Source organism: Lycorma delicatula, chromosome 12 (assembly GCF_047948215.1).
Source record: "Lycorma delicatula isolate Av1 chromosome 12, ASM4794821v1, whole genome shotgun sequence".
Lineage (NCBI taxonomy): Eukaryota > Metazoa > Arthropoda > Insecta > Hemiptera > Fulgoridae > Lycorma > Lycorma delicatula.
This window is the reverse complement of record NC_134466.1, coordinates 72,099,483-72,116,374: the sequence shown is the minus strand read 5'-3', so window position 1 is coordinate 72,116,374 and position 16,892 is coordinate 72,099,483. Positions and strand designations below refer to the sequence as shown.

Sequence of the window (16,892 nt, the reverse complement as noted above, 5' to 3'; positions counted from 1 at the left end):
GTTAATTTAAAATATCAGATCATATTTTACATTAACAGATTTCAATTCTGTACTCAACTGGGTTCCTATAGAAAGGTCAACAGGCCCTTTACACCTACGTTCCCCTTTGTTTTGTGGTTATTTTTTTATTTACATGTTTATTTTATCATTTTCCTTATTTCCTAATATAGAACATCTTTCCTGTTGAATTGAGGCATTGTATATAGTGTGATATATCCTGCATAAAGGAATGCATTAATTTGTACTTTACGCTAACTGCTTCTATATTTATTTTGACTGTGATTGTTGTAAAGTTGAAAAGTATAAACACTAATCAGATCGATATCTCTAAAAGTAATGATGTTCATTATATAGCCAGTGTACCTTTGGTAGACAGAGTAAAGCTGTTATATGTAGTGTTGGATATCACTTGAATTTCAATGGACTTGGTTATTGATGTGCAACAGTACTTTGTCTGAAAAATGAAAGCAATAGTTATTCTGGCATTGAATTCTTGGTGTTCCTGTGAGTCACTTTTTCATTTTTTTTTTTCATGTCAGATCACTACTACTGGTTATGATAACTTAAAGTAATTAATTTGAGTACAAATGTAAGTATTGGGTTTTTACTCCATTTTTAATCATTTTCAATGAGATTGAGATTCCATTTGATAATTTGCCTGACATTTGTGTGTCACTCTACCAAATTTGTGATCTCATTGTCTCTATTTATTATTTTTTTAAGGTTATTGCTTTGATGGAATTTTATTTTGAATAAGCCTTTATTATTACATATATATTTTTTGAGTGATAATAACATGTTTAATTGAACACTTAAAAGATAGATGTCTATATTTCTATCTATATTCTGTTAAAGATACAGGTTAAGGTTTTATTTGTCATTTTTTTCAGGGTTGGGATGATATTAAGAAGCTGTCAGTTGATTTCCCCGAGTTATTTCAGGATTTACCTACTAATGTTCATTCAAATGTGCCAGAATGGAAAAAGGTAATAAGATAATTTATTTACATTAATTGTATAATGTCAGAAATTAAACTATTGAACAAATCTGGCATCAAACATATATCATTTTAATTTTTTTATGATTAATTCACCAATAACCTTGAAGCTTGTGCATGGGAATATGAAATTGAAACTTTTTTATAGTATAAAAAAAATACCATGCCAAGAATTTTGCTAAAAATGGTATAAAATAGTAAATTTTAATATTACTATTAACCACTTCATCAAAATTGTATTATCATTAGTAAAGATTATCCTTTTCAGAAGTTTACTCATCAGTCTATATATTATGATACTATCATTTTAATCTCTGTACAGTAATCCAAACTTTCTAAAAACCTGAAAAAAAATTAGTAACCCCTGTAATTGTTCTTTTTGCCAGAAAGGACATAGAATTTAATCAAAACCAATGCAAGTGATAATTTTCTGAAGAAATTTAATCATTGCTTTTTAGGGGAAAAAAGTTATTAAATTTTTTTATTTTATTAAAGAATGTTTAATCTTAATATTTTATCTTCTTGAGAAGAAACCGTTTTACACGTATCCTAGTTATAACTTCTTGTGGTGTTTTCAGGTCTCTGTCACGACTTCCAAATTTTTTGTATGAGATTTTAATAGCTGTAGCTTCTTAGTTTTGCTTCAAAATTATTTTATCATTTTTCAGTTGACCTGGATGAAATTATACTTCAATCTTTCAGGTAATAATTACTCTTTTTTGAGTTTATGCTGCAAGAGATATTTCTTTTTATCTGTAATCATACAGATTTTACTTATATTTTCTAATGCTCAAGATTACTTACATATTACACTCCTGCAGTTAAAGTGAACCTTTTCTCCTTAAGAGAATATTTTAGGCCTTTCTGAGTGAAAAGAAAATAATGACAGCCATAGTAAGATAAGATACATGGCCGTTCTACAGTTGAGTAGTAGCTGCTCTGCCTTTCACCCAGAAGATTCTGAATTTGAATCCTGATCAGCTTGGCATTTTTTATTTATTTAATATATGTAATGTATTTATTGCCATGAAATAGTGGCATGAACATGCCTAATCACACTATTTAGATCTGAAATAAATAACTGCACTGGAGCCGTATCAAATCCACATCCTGAAAATGCATGTGCCACACCATGGGAACATTTTCATGTCAATACAGCCAGCACCTCAAGGGGTCTGTACCATAATCAATGTGTTAATCTTAATTACTTAGCAACCCCTTCACAGTAAGTGTGTATTTCTATAAATATGAATCGTCTATGTACTTTTATTAATTTAAGTAAATCATTTACATTCCTGCACAGCACACTAACAATAATAAAATAATATTAGTTTATTTGTATAAGTGCAATAGTACACATTTCAAAGGACCTGTGCAATACAATTACACAACATTTCATTTACCATGTTATGATTTAGTTATTCATTCCAATAATATCCATATAAAATCTTTTTCCATTTTCTTTCATTTGTTGCTTTTTCTCTCTTATTATGAATAAATTAAAAGTAAAATAAATATATATCTGTATTAAACTAGAAATATAAACATTTGTAATGTTTAATTAAAAAATAAATAATTTTTCTCCTAGATGTTTAGAATAAAACATTGTATTTTGCATTTTTTTCAGTGGTATAACAGTGACTTACCAGAAAGTGAAGAATTTCCAAATGATTATAGTAAAAAATTAAAGAATTTTCAAAAATTAATGCTATTACGCTGTTTTAGAGTCGATACAGTATATCAAGGCATATCTAATTATGTGGCTGCAACAATTGGCGAACAATATATCACACCACCTTTTATCAGGTAAAATTGATTATTTTGTTTGAGTTTGTTGGTTTTCTTTCTAAAGAGTCCAGTATTTTGATTCCTAGTGGATTATTTTAATGTAATTGTAATATTTAAAGCTGAGAGGTGGGGTTATATTGACAGAGATGAAATCTGTTGTATTATTTCATTGGTTGCTATAAAAGTGAAGAACTGATTAAGAAACTTATTTTTTGTGCTTGAAATTTTCAAGTAATTTTATTACAAAAAAAAATTAGTTCTGTTATCTGCCACAGATCATCACAACAGAATAGCTCAATATTACATCAGTGACTGAAATAGTAAACATACCTCTCTTTTATTTGTATTTTTCAAGTATGTTTTTCATTTTGTATAATGGGTGTACAAAAAAGAATATTGGGGTTTTAATTTGTTAATCTCTTGATATTATAACAAATATATCTTTATATTATAGGCGAAATACAGTGTTATTTAAGGCTAGATTCAAAAAGAAAAGAGGACAGTTTACTACACACATAGCCATATTGATTCTTTATTTTTCCACTTGTCAGCACCACAAGTAAAGATGGCTACTCCTGAATAGAAAGCTTTCTGTGTTTTTTAGTTTGCTAAATATGAATCTATACTCCAAGTGACAATAACATACATCGATGGCATAATCAGTTTCAAAAAACTAGATGTCTTTGTAAAGGAAATAATATGGGACATCTAATGGTGTTTGAAGAAAATGTTGAACAAACGTGTCAGGGAGTCTTTCTTGCATAGTTTTATAAGATTTACAGCTGTCACAGGTTTTGTAGCCTATCGACTGCGGTATGCATGTCGACGACTTTGCTATGAATCAAAATTTCATCTTAGTGGGAAATGATATTATGAGTTAAAACTCATGTAATATTATAAATGGAAATTATGCGTAACATTAGCACTAATGCAAGTATGCATTATGCAAGCGTATCAGGAGTTGCTTGTTTGAATATGCTGTGTACATGGCTCTTTCCTCAACTACAAGATGGATCTGAGAATTTTATTTGACAACAAGATGGGGCGCCTACTCTCTGGCATAACTCTGTATAGGATTGGTTGAATGATCTTTTCGCCTAGTGCTGTATCGATCAGTGTGGTCCTGATGACAGAGCTTGTTTGGTGGCCTCCTAGATAACTCAATCTGACTCTTTGTGATTTGTTTTTTTTTGGGGTTTTTAAAGGATCTCGTGCATGTGCCTGTGTTACCAACCGATCTACTCAATTTGATGCACTGGATTGAAGTAGCTGTCGCTTCCATTGCTCTAGACATGCTGGTTGAAGTGTGGTACAAACTATTCCATTACTTAGGAATCTGGATTTCATACTTCTAAGTATGAGATGATAGATTTGGTTGGATGTTTGTCACGGCATACATCCAAACAGAAAGTGTTCAAAGGTATTTATATTGTACACTTGGTTGGATCTTTTCATTGAGAGCAGATTTTCAGCTGATGCAGTGATCATTTTATGGTTTTATTGTACATACCTTTATTTTTATAAGTATTTTATACCATTCATTTAATATTTTTATCTTGTCATTTTATATGAACATCAATATTCTTATTAAATTCTTTACTGATAAGCTATTTATTTTTCCAGTTTCGACATGATATATGATCAAAGTTCTCCTGGCACCCCAGTAATTTTCATTTTAAGTCCAGGGTCAGATCCAACTAGTGAACTAATGAAACTAGCTGATCGATGGGGAGCTGGACCAAAATTTAAGTACCTTTCTTTAGGTCAAGGACAAGATAAGGTAAGGTATATTACAGATACTGTGATGTATGTTTATATAATAATATTACTATGAATTAGTTTTCACAAAAATGAAAATAAATGTTACAAATACTGTCTATTGAAATAAATGTTACTTAGAACATTGTAAAAGATATTAAAACTCCTTAACAATCTTTTTCAAACAAAAAAAATTTGTTTAAGAAATAAAATTCTTCATGCTTAGCAAAGATTGAAGAAGAAGAATTATATTAAAATATATTATTACTAGCCTATTGGGGCTCTACCCCCTGGACTACAGGGCCCAGATTAGCTCAGACAACCCCCAAAGCTGACTCAGGAGCTTCCCAGAGCCACAGGGCCTGCCACAGAGCTTGCTTTGCTAGTCATTCCCATCTACCCAGAGGGCTCTGCCCCCTGGACCCTGCAGTGTTCATTATCATCATGGTTGTGAGAATAATACTGATAAATAACAATTAAAGTATTCAGGCATAGAAACCTGAAAAAGAAACTTATTTACAAAAGGCAGATTATTAGTAATTATGGTAACTGAAGTACACACACCTTTGACGATGAAAAATTCATAACTTATATCTGTTCTCAAATGGTGCGAGAACAAACAGACAAAATTTTGGCTTTACATATAAGCATATTCAAATAAATTAGAACTATATTTAAGATAAATAAATAGTAGGTTAAACAATAAGTATGTGCATGATGTTGTGTTTTCATGTGTAAAATGAGAATATGAACTATGTTCATATATTCCTATTTTACAATATTATTATAAAACATTCTGTATGCTTATTGTTATCTTTTTTATTTGAATTTAATTCAAGCTCAGGTATGATAGAGTTCTATACTGATAAGATGCAGGCTTATTGCATTAAAATGATTATTTTTGAATTTAGTTTACTAGAATTGCTACAGGATCTAAAAGGAATTTGGTTATACAGAATAGATGTTTGATTCCTGCTTACTATTTTTAATACTAGATTACAGTGAGTTGAAGAAAAGCTAATTTTGTACTTTACCAAGCACTAGATTAAACTGTTTGGTAAAATTTCTGAGATGTAATTTAATGAAGTATACCGCCAAAAGTAATTTTAAATTATTTTAGAATCTTTATTTAATTTTATACATTCACTCTCCACTTAATTTTTCGCTTGTCTCTGTTGATTTAATTTTCACATGGTGTTCCACTGTCAAACAAGGATTATCCTCATTCACTGAATTAAGGAGCCAGAGTTAAGGAATGCTTCTTGTGAGCATCGTTAGTAGTTCCTTCTGTTTCAAAGTTATCCCAGTTACCGGCAGTGGATCTCATTGGAGCATCTTGTTGAAACTGATTTCTATACTCTCTCTGTAGTGCAACTATGTTCTCTATCTACCAGTAAGCCTTAAGGATAAATTTTCTTTCCTCAAAGCTTAGCCTTGATTCAGTCATTATTTAATCACACCTGAAATCAAGATGATAGTTATTAGCTGTAAAATAGTGTTTACTTTTTTTGGGGCACCTGATATAAATTCTTGTAAACTAATGTACTTTTTGTTGTGGTCAGGTTTTTTGTTAATATTTTATGTATTTCTTTCCTTCAATACTTGAGCTATCTTCTCTCCTACTGCTTCCTTTCCAATTCTTATTTTTCCAGTTTCTCTTCAATATGACTTATTTATCCTACTAAAAGTATATGATTGCTTATAAATTGCAGTTATTACTTATAAGAAGCATTATTGCTTATAAATATTTGTATAAATTTACTTTCTTTTGTTATAGGCGGCAGTTTCGCTTTTAGTAAATGCAATAAATCGTGGGAATTGGTTAATGTTACAAAACTGTCATTTGCCGATCAGTTTTATACGAACGTTAGAAAAGATATTAGACAAAAATACAAAACCACATCCTGATTTTAGGTTATGGCTTACAACTGATCCAACTCCGTCATTTCCTATCAGTGTCCTTCAGAGGTCAACGAAAGGTAAGTTTACTTAAAACTGACTTATCAATATGGTATTTCATTTTCAATTTTTTCCTTTTTTTTGGAAAAACTACTATAATTTTTTTAAATACAGATTAACTATAAATGGCTCTTGATATGATATGATTCTGGATGCTGTTTGATGTAGTGGAAACCATAGTACCATAAGTAATGTTTTTACCCTGTAAATTAGTTATATTGTTTTACCGGTAACTATTTATCAGCATATTTACTTATAAAAATTAACTTGTTAGTGTGGTTCTAAGGAAAAGGGAAAAGATGTTAGCCATTTATCTTATAATTCTATATTTAATATATATGGTTTTCCTTTATTTTACAATGTCATGTCACAGTTGGCGTGACCCTTATCTCCCGATATTGTTCCAATGATGGATAGATTTTCTCCTCCTCAACCTTATTAAATTCCCAAAATCTTGTGTTTTTTTTTTTTTTTTAATTTTTGTACTATTTTAGTTTTGCAATTGGTGAAAGTCTTTTATGCTCTAACTTCAGTTAGATGTAATTTACTTAAATATATACATGTAAGTACTGAAGAAAACATTGATGTGTGAATAAATAAATTAATATTTAAACATAAGTTTATATGACACCTGTTAAGAAGGATCTAAATTATTATTTTTTTGTTCATTTGAATTTGAACAGAAAAATTCAGCTTACCATGGCAGTAACCCTAGTTTGCTTGCATGATTTTTTATACCCTAGTAAAATGATTCATTTGCTGCCAATAAAAAAAACCAGTCTGTAATTTGTACAATACGTAAGTATTATAACACCATTTACAATATTTTTTTCTATACTCTTCACATTTTTACTTTGTGTACATTGACAGAATGCATTAAACAATGCTACTACGGCAAATTTTGCCAAAACTTTGTAATATTCAGGATATTACATCATTTGTGATGTAATATCATGTAATGATATGATGATGATGATGATGATGTAATATTATGTAATTTATATCATTTTGTGATAGCTAACTATGACACTATGGAGTTATATAAATTTAAAAATTGTATAACCACTTAAAAATAGGTAAACATTAGTTATCACTGATCAACATTCTGTCTACTGATGTCTGTTTGTGGTGGTTTCTTTGTAATGTGTAATTATATATTATTTTTTATCATTTACTTTGAAAGATTTTATTTTTATCACTATATTTATTTATTCTCTTACTCATTTTCTGAAAATTTTTATTGGATGTAGTTCATCTGACTTACAGTATTTTATTGTTAATGACTTTTATGTGATAATAACTCACCTGGTTGTTCATTCCATGTTAACTGGTGAAGGAGAACTCCTCTATCACTTCCTTCTCTTCTTTCTCCTTGGAATGTAAAAAGTAATTTTTTTGGATTGTTTTAGGGTACCATCTTCAACTTGTTTTATTAGCAGCTAATTTACCAACAAATTTGTTTAAATATGCTATTGGTCACAAAAATATAATGTTAGGCTAATTTATCAATAAAAAATATTGATATTGAAGTATATATGTAATTTATATACAACCAGAGTTACTAGATTTTCAAGATAAAATCAACTGAATAAGAAATTGGTAGTGATTTAAAAAAAAAATATGAATGGTTAAGAAATAAACTGGTACTGATCAGTTGGATGGTTGAAATTTATATACAGATTGTATTAAAGATTTTAGGATACTATCTATTAAATTTCTTGCTAAGAAATTATAGGTATCGATCAATTACAGGCAAATAGCTGCAAATACCAAGATGCATAAAATTCTTACACAAACTTAATTATTTGATTTTACTTGTTCAGTTAGGGGGGATATATTTTTGAAACCTGAAAAAGGTTTTTAAGTATCGGTGGTTATAGAACAAATGCCAACATTCAATGATGGTCAACAAAAGGGAAATTCTTTGAACAGCTTGTGTAAACTGCATTAATTAAAATTACAGGTTACAGTCTGCTAACTTTGTTGCTAGTTAGCAGATGATCTTTTAGACATGAGTTTATTTTAATTTATGAAAGCGGTAAGGAATTTAAATGCACTAGTAAATATAATTACAAAGAAATAAATAAAAGAAATATAATGGTAAACTACTGCATAGTTGAAATTCATGAGCAACCTTAGTTACTTGAGACTTGAATAAAGTAGTCTCTGCCATCTTCCTTGTACAGTTATGTGAAGGTGAAAAGATTAATTATACCGCTCAATTATGGTTAGAAAAAACAGAAAGTTAATTGATAGTTACAATATATGTGTAACCTGGAAGGGTTTTCTAAAAACTGAATTATTGTAAAATAAATAAGTTCATGATAAAATTGCTGTCAAAAAGTAGGAAATATTACATTTAATAAATATTTAATCCTGAACTTCTTCTGTTAACTGCAAGTACTTGTACATCTCTTATTCTTGATAGAAAGCTAGGAATTAGGTTTAGCTTAAACTAAGTTTTAACTTTAAATTAGGATTTTACCTTGTTTTTATTTTTCCACAAAAACGGCTCCTAGTTATTTAACTTTTTATTTATCTTTGTTTACCTTTAATTTATTTACCTTCCAAAGTTCTGAATTGGGTCCTGCTTTAGATTAGTACACTAGAGCCAGATTTTGTGTGAGATTATTAGAAACACAAGACTGTGTGTATGTAAAAATTTATAATTGTTAAAAATATTTTATAGATAGCAGTTATAGTTTGACTGATTTATTGCATTTGATTATTGTAATTGGAATTAACATTTTCCTATTAATTTTTCTTATAGTGTAACTGAGGCTCCAAATAATCTGAAATTGAATTTACGAAATACTTACTTTAAATTGAGACCTGAATTATTGGATAGCTGTTCTCATCCAAAATTTAAAACTATAATTTATGTATTAGCATTTTTTCATGCTATTGTTCAGGTAATGTTATTCATGATTAATTTATTAATTTAAAAATATAGTTTATACATTTAAAAATTGTTTCTTTTTTAACAGTTGTTTTCTCCTTTTTTATGCTTTAAAAATCTGTTTTATTTAAATCTTTTACAGCTTTTACATACATTTTTATTATAGTTTTGAATAGTTTGAAGCAGCATGTAATTCACTTTTTTGTGTTTTTCAAGCAATAGTAACCTGTTTTTGTTTTGCGTTGTCTTAAGTTTGAGTATGTAGAAAGACAAAGTAGGTACAATACAAATTTCAAAATTTATTCAGCTAGGTCATAACAAGATGGGTAGTGTGAATATTTTATTTTATTAAGATACACTATCTAGAAATATCTTTCAATATACTGAATCAAATGACTTTCACTACTAGAAATAAATAAATAAATTTATTTATTGATTGTTTTCGTTGTTATTGTTGCTTCTATGTTTTATAAATTTTCTTAATTTAATTTAAGGAACAGAAGTACAAATAAGCTTCTTACGAGTTAGTCTCATAATAAAACCAATAATAACTACAACTTTATTCTATTAATCAGTTATAAATGTTATTGCTATGCTTACCTTAAGCACAGCCTTTAGAAAAAGATATGTCTATATAAAGTAAACATAAATGTAAAGATATATTTACAAAAATTAACAGTAATTATTAATGAAATGAGACTACTGGTCTTTTATTTCTCATCATATTCTTAACAGCAAACTTACATCTGCAAAAACTGTAACTGTGCATGGTTCTTCATTTATTGAGCAGACTGAAATATAAGTCAACACACTTCATACGTTTATGTATATATCATACTATTTGAACCTGTTTCATTGCCATATAGTTAATGAAATATATTTATACAGACATTCACTACATATAATATGGCTACAAAAGGACAAGTTCTTATATTATAAGAATGTTGTAATTTAAAATAATGATATATTCTATTGTATTTTTCATACAGTTATACTGAATTTCTCATGACTTAAGAGGATAAACTTCAGGAGTGCATTATAAGGTCAAAATAAACAAAAACATGTCTTAAATGAATGTAGGTGCAAAAATGCTAAACATTCAAGTTTTAGTTTGCGGAAAATCTTTTCTGATTACTGCTCCAAAGGTGAAGTGATGCTATGCTATATAATACTTGGAATGGAGATAAATGAAGAAAAATTTAGTGACTTGTATGTTATTTGATCCGAGAACATTTTTTTATTGGGCCCATAGAACTGTGTTTGATAGTTTCCAATATAAATGTTATAAATCATAAAAAAATTGAAATAAAAATTCACTTTTTTAGTATTTTTATTAATAAACCGAAGCACATCAGCTTCCTTGTGGGACATTGTAGTTATTGAAATAATGAAAGTTCTATGAATAATATCATAATAATGACATGGCAATAAAATTGTTTTCAGATTACAGTTATAATATTAATTTTCCCTTAGGAACGACGTAAATATGGTAAAATTGGATGGAATATTGCCTACGATTTTGGTGAAATGGACTTTATTGTATGTACTCAAATAATTGAAACATATCTGAAAAGAGTTGTGATGAGTACAGACCAACGAATACCATGGGCTAGCCTCAAATACCTAATTGGAGAGGTCACTTTATTATTTTATCTTATAACTTTTAAAATTTATTTTTTTTATTTCTGACATTATCTTATGTTTTGTAAATTAAATTTATTATCAAAACTGAAATTTAATTATTTATTTTTAAATTTAAATATAAAAGCATCTCTTAATATTAAGAATTCTTTTACAATTTCTCTTTCCCTTCTAGTCACTCCAGATTGGAGACCAAATATTACCAAAATGTTGCCAAATATGTACTTGTACTCATTGTGCCGCTATTTAAGTTTACTGAGTTCCTATATTTTTTGTTGTAATGAAGCCCTATATTTTTTATTGTATTTATTTATAATATTCTTGATAATGTGAAAATAGCAAATATAATAATTCCTTATATTTAATACTCTCTGAGTAGGATATATTGTTAAATTTTATAAGTTTTCCTAAATTTATCTTATTATATTTGTGAAAAGTAATATAGAATAATAAGTTTTATTAAGTATTCAAATTTTAACTTATTTACTTTAAAAGTTCTGAAAACAAAGTAATTAATTAGTTGCTATGTAGAGATGGATATTATATTGTTTTTTTGTAGGATTACCTTTGTAACTTTTTCAGGTTTTGTTCATATATAAAATTTTAATGTTTTATTTTGAAGTATATTATAATCCTTATAACAGTTACATGTAATTTCTCATTATATAAAACATAATTAATAAAATTCAGCACAACTGAATTGTACAAACTATATGACTAATTATCCTTAAAAGTTTTTCATAGATCTTTGTTTTTTTATAAGACAATTCAGTTGAAGAAATCGTAAAAATTTTCACAAAGCTCTTCATGTTGAAGAAATGATATTGTAGAAAGGATAATCAAAGATAATTAAGGATGATTGAAACTATCCGAAGAACTATAAAAAGTGACACTGTAACGATGGTTGATTTTATTTACTGTATATTTTTTTTTTATATAATGAATTTCTTTTCAGGTTATGTATGGTGGACGGGTAATAGATGATTTTGATAGACGTATAGTAAAAACATATGAATGAATATATGGGTGATTTCTTATTTGATTTCTTTCAACCATTCCATTTTTACAGAGATCCTACTGTGATTATGTTATACCACCTGACGGAACCAGAGATGATTATATGGGTAAATAATTACATCAGAATTATAATTTAATGGTTATAATGCTATGATATTATTTAATGCTTAGATATGTCTTAAGTAACATCCTTAATCTTTTCAGACACTGACATTTAGAGAATACAGTTTGCATTTCTGAATATTTTGGGATGTAGAGGAATGTAGGTTACCCAGTTGGCATCTTGGCCACTATTTTGGCTTCTTGTTCAATTCCTGGATAGGAAATATAGACCCCCCCAATAAAGAACCAGCTGGCTTACCAACTGCTAGAAGGTGGCTGCATGATACTGTATTTTGAGGATAAGAAAATGATAATGAGGATAAGGATAAGAGTAGTAAGAAGAAAAGGAAAAAAAGGTTTTTAAAAAGATGTAGAATTCAGTAGGTCAAATAGTACTATTTAACTTCTCTAAATATAGTAATTATATAATACTGTTAAAATTACTTTTTCCATAACTTTTTAATGAAAGATATGGAATATGCTCATGTTAAGACATCAGTTTGACAAATTTGTTTTTAAACTATTCCACTGACTAGTGTTTGAATACAGTAAAAATATGAAATTTGAGTGGATGGTTTTATTGTGTACATATAACCAGTTTACATCATGACTGCAGTACCAGCAAACAAGATATTTACTTTTGCCAGTTTTTGAATAAACTAGTCTTTTAAGAAAATTATCTCAAAATAATGTTATAAAAATGTAAAATTTTATTTTATTTATGTTAACTGTTATCATGGATATGGGAAATATTTTTGGCCAAGAATTGTATTGGCCTCTTTAATTTTTGTTTATAATGTTTCCTATTTGCATTGTATTAATGTCCGTATTTTTAAGTTTTATGTATTTTATTTAGAGTTATGTATTTACTTTTTTTTATTTCAATAAATTTTATTTAATTTCACAATAAGTAAGAAAGTAAATCATAAAAAAGTTCAAATTTCATAACAAATTGTGTATTGGGTGATGAAGATTTGTTCACTTTATTTGTTAGCAAGTTATTTTTTTGTTAAGTTATTTTTATTACTGACAATTCACTTTCAACATACTGCAAATACAATTGAAAAAAGCTGGGAGCTATTAACAAGAGTTTGAAAAAGTGAATTATTAAATGTAGCAGCCATTTTTTTTTCAAATAATGGAACATCAATCATAAAATTTTCTTCAAAAAATTTGGTAATGGCAAACTACATTAATGTATTACACGATGAAATGTTAAACAAAGCTAATGTTGTCTTGTTTCTTCGTTTTTGATAAAATAATGAATGATTTATCAGGGCCAATTATACAGAAGACCCTGGTTATATTTTAGCTTGTAGATGGTTGATTTAAGTTTCACTATGATGTCAGACAGCTAGCTTAAAGTGAGAACAATTATCTAGCAGTAAAATAGTGGAGATAAATTTTTAAAAAATGACCAAAAATCAATGTTTGCATTAAATATATAATTGATCATATAGTTGCCCTGGAACCTGTTATTCAAAACGTCTTCACCAACACCTGGTTGTTGTATTTTTCAATATGCAAAGGGCATATGACAAGGCATGGATGAGAGGAATCCTAAATACACTGCATGAATGGGGTGTAAAAGGGAATCTCCTTGCATTTATCAGGGATTCCCTCAATAATCAGTCCTCTTGAGTTTGAGTTGGAATGACAGTATCCATACCCATAAATAATATAACAAACTGCATGCGGAAACCCATTATGTGCTCATTATTTGTAGTTGATTTTGCAATTTACATTGCTTGTAGAATTTTAGCTACTGCTGAGAGGCTGCTCCAAAACACAGTAACCTGTATTGTTGTGTAATACTACTGGATTCACTTTTCTCTGGAGAAAACAAAATTGATTTGTTTTTCTTCCTTGAAGGAATATATTGACTCTCAACTGTTTTTACATGGTGAACCATGTCTGCGAGTTAGATTTCTGGGATAGGGGGAGCACATTTGAAGGAGATAAAGACAAAGTATCTAAAAATGCTAAACATGCTGAGGGCTCCATCTAATAATCGGGGAGCTGATCATATATGCATGTTGCATTCTACTGAGCTTTGATCCTTTACCGTTTAGACTATGGCTGCATGAGCCACTGCTCTAAAGATGCTCGATGCAGTCCTTCATTCATTTGTCTGTCTTGCTACAGGTGCATTTTATTCAAGCCCCATGGTAAGTCTGCTAGTGAAAAGCGGTGAGCAATTTCTTTGGAATAGACTAAACCAAATAATCTACTCTAATGAAGCTCGCATTTAAGCACAACCAAATCATCCTTTGAATGAGGTGTTCTCTAACCCACACCTTAATTGATATCAGGAACAAACCAGATCTACTGCTCCACTAGGCATCAGAGGTCAGCGCCTATTCCTATCTCTAAATGTACAATTACCTGCAGTTCTTACTGTACTCAGTGTTATTACCCATCTTGATGGTCATTTCTGGTAAATTACTGCTTTAGTCTTTGTTGATAGCACAAAAAGTACACGATTCTGGTTATCTAACTAGAAAAACTTTATAATATTGTAAATAGCATGGATCTTGATGTTGTAGTTTATACAAACAGCTCTAAATATGATAACTCTGCTGGTTGTGCTTTTGTGATCAGCAATAGAACATAAATCTTTGGCATTCCCAGCATCATCAGTGTTTTCATTGCAGAGCTGTATATTATTAATAAGGCTTTAAATATAATTAGCCCAACTTATCGACATGTATTTATCTATTCAGATACGATGAGTGTCCTGCAGGCGATTAGTGACATCTACTTTAAACACCCTATTGTCTATGATATGCCATTATTTCTGAAATGACTGCAAAATACAAGTGTGAACTTCTACTGGAACCTCAGGCATATTGGAATCTCAGGCAATGAGCGCACTGATAGTAAAGCTAAAGAGACTTGTTTACAGCCTCCTTTCGCTAATTGCATTGTTTCTGAAGGTCTCATCTGTTTTGTGAAGAAGGTGGTTTATGATGAGTGGCTAAGTGAATGGAATACTACCATCGACAATAAACTTTGTCTAATTAAGAGCACTGTATCACTGTGGGCTGTTCATCCAGAAGTTGCCATTGACAGGATGATATTATTTGCTATTTGTGAATAGGTTACACTCGCGGACTTCTCACGACTCGGAATAATGCACCTGTTTGTGTTTGCTGCGACTGTCATCTGACGGTACCCATATACTTGTAGGCTGTATCTGTTACTCAACAGTGCATCATAAATTTAAATTAGAGGCTAACATCTGTAATATTTTAGGGAACAAGACGGCAATGTTATCCAATATCTTATAACTTAAGGTCATGCATCTGTATTCACTTATTTGATTATTCTTATAAAGTGTTTCACTCATACATGCTGTTTATGCGTGTTTTAATTGTTGATTTTAATTATTTTACATTGCTGTTATCTAAATTTTTAAGTTTGATGATATTTGGCTAAATTGGTTATTGTATTAATTTTGTGTCCAGGTGCTAATGACACTTCATTGTCCACCCAGAAAAAAAATAAGTATATAATGCCATTTGTGGCTGGAAGCCATTACAAGAGTTTGAAAAGAGGTGGTGAATGTGCTGTTGCAGCCAATTCTAAATAACGTAATATCAATGCTAAAACTCTTTCCGCAGTTATATCGTATATTACTGTTTCTTTTTTCTGTTGAAGTTCAGCTTCAAAAAAATCCTTGTCTTGCTAAAGAAAACACAAGATTTCTTATAAATTTCTATTTTCTAATGTATTCATTTGCAATTCAATAATACACTTAGATAAATGACTTTCCAACTTTCTAATACATTCAGTATAATGCTATTTGTCCAACTCTGCAAAATTGGTTGTCCCAACTTTGACCGTATCGTTTGAAATGAATCTTTATCCAGCAAGCCATTTTCTTCAGGTTGGGAAGAGAAAGTAATCGCTGGGAGCCAAATAAATTTGGCATATGTAGAAGCACTTCAAAGCATAGGTCATAGTTTAGCAGCAACAACCCGAGATGTGTCATGCAGGTGCATTATTGTAGTTATTTTTGTCCATATATGGACGTCTAGTTTAAATAATACCCTTCAATTGGTTTAGTAGAGAAACGAAATACTTCCTACTGATGATCCTGTCTTTTTCCAGGTAGTCTATGAGCCCTACATCACAATGATGCCAAAAAAACCACAGCCATGACTTTTTCTCCAGATGGAATTGTTTCACTTTCTTTGAGACACTTTCACCTACTGTCACTCACTGTTTGCTGTCTGGCACGAAATGGTGAATTCATGTATCAAAGAAACTCAGCACAATTGTGTTTAAATAAATCTAAACATCCTTGAGAATTGTTCAGTCAAATGCATTTTTAGTAAACTGTTAACAGATGTGGCATCCATCAAGCGGCAAGGTTTTTCATATCCCAAACATCATGTAAAATCTAGTGAACATGGTCTAATGAAAGTTTTACAAAGTCAGCAACCTTTTATACCTTAAGTTCGCAATCTTAATATGGCACTGAGTGGATCTTTCTGTTGATTTCACTGGTCTTAGCGGTCTTGGGTGTCCTGAGTGTTCATCATCTTGCATGGATGTACAACCATGTTTAAATTTAGTAGTACATTGTTTTACCATTGAAAACAACGGGAAAGAATCCTTTGAAGTGGAATCTAACACTTTTTGTATGTCCATCAGGGATGTTGGGATCAAACCTTTTAAAAGAGAGCACTTAATAACAGTTCAAAGTTCAATTTTATTCATTTTTAA

The 16,892-nt window shown here is 29.7% G+C and overlaps 1 protein-coding gene and 1 pseudogene across 1 annotated transcript in view; both read left to right on the top strand.

Annotated features, from left to right (window-relative positions):
• Positions 1 to 16,892, top strand: part of LOC142332809 (uncharacterized) — an 83,387-nt gene that overhangs the window by 23,887 nt on the left and 42,608 nt on the right. The window lies entirely within an intron of this gene.
• Positions 1 to 16,892, top strand: part of LOC142333483 (dynein axonemal heavy chain 10-like) — a 97,518-nt pseudogene that overhangs the window by 56,763 nt on the left and 23,863 nt on the right.